Below are 1,522 nucleotides of genomic sequence, written 5' to 3' on the forward strand. Positions count from 1 at the left end.
ATCGAATTAAAAAATTTAAAAAAATTATTCCAGTTGACAAACACAATGGTTGTTCCTGATAATAACTTTTTATTGGAAAAGGATAAGTGTCATATTAATGTCGAATATTGTGCATCAATTCAAAGTATTAAATACATATTCGATTATATTCACAAAGGTGGAGATAGAGCATTATGTAAGATGAAAAAAATTGAAAATCCAAATAATTCTAGCGAAGAAACTCCCATAGTACATGATGAACTCATTATGTATGTAGATGGTAGATATTTAAGCCCAATGGAAGCTGCTTGGCATCTACAAGGATATCCTCTTTGTGGTAAAATACCCGCTGTAGAACGTTTAGGAATCCATACAAAAGATCAACAACATATTGTTTACGAAGAAAGTAAAGAATTCCAAGCCTTAAATAATAAAGAAACTACTTTAACAGCATGGTTTAAATTAAATAAAATTGATGATTTTGCAAAAACACTTAAATATGTTGAACTGCCTGAATATTATAGATTTAATAAAAAATCAAAATCTTGGATAAAACGTTCACCTTCTTCTCAATAGAATACTATTTCTCGACTTAATATCGTATCACCAAAAGATACTGAGAGATTTTTTTTTAAATTAATACTAAATCGAGCAAGAGGTCCAACTTCATTTGAAGATTTGAAAAATCATAAAGATATAGAGTATCAAACATATAAAGACGCATCACTTGCAATGGACTTAATAGAAGATGATTCACATATTTTTATTATTTTTGAAGAAGCTTGTCACATCATGTTACCATTTCAATTACGTAAATTTTTGGCATGGTTTATTTTAGCAGAAAAGATACAGGGTAATACAATTTGGAAAAAATTTAAAAATTATTTCACCGAAGATTTTAAGACAAATAAAGAGAATAATGCTCGATCTCATATTCAAATTATATTAGAGAATGAAGAAAAACCTTACAAAGATTTCAGTTTACCAGAACCAAATAGTATTATTAATGATGATGCAACATCTATAGATAATGTCTTACAAAGTGTCGATATCATTAAATGTATGTTTGATCAATTGACCGATGATCATAAGGCAATTTTTGAAGAGTTAGTTGACAATGAACACAAATTTTATTTCATTGATGGACCTGGAGGTTCGGGAAAAACGTTTTTATATAAAACATTAATTTATTATTAAATGTAATTAAACAAAAAAGTTTTATCAATGACATGGACTGATATCGCGTCTATTTTGTTACCTAAGGGATTGACAAGTCATCGAACCTTCAGATTGCCTTTAGATTTAAATAATATTCAAAGTGCTTTTTTGAAATTAGAGTCTGACAAAAAAAGATTAAGAGAGGCAGATTTAATAATTTGGGATGAAGCCTCAATAATACCTAAAAAAGCTTTAGAAATTATTAATCGTACTTTACAAGATGTATGTCGTAACGATATTCCTTTTGCGGGAAAATTAATAGTATTAGGAGGAGATTTCAGACAAATTCTTCCAGTAATTAAACATGGATACCGAAACTCTATCA

This window comes from Nasonia vitripennis (assembly GCF_009193385.2).
Source record: "Nasonia vitripennis strain AsymCx chromosome 5 unlocalized genomic scaffold, Nvit_psr_1.1 chr5_random0002, whole genome shotgun sequence".
In the NCBI taxonomy this organism is placed as follows: domain Eukaryota; kingdom Metazoa; phylum Arthropoda; class Insecta; order Hymenoptera; family Pteromalidae; genus Nasonia; species Nasonia vitripennis.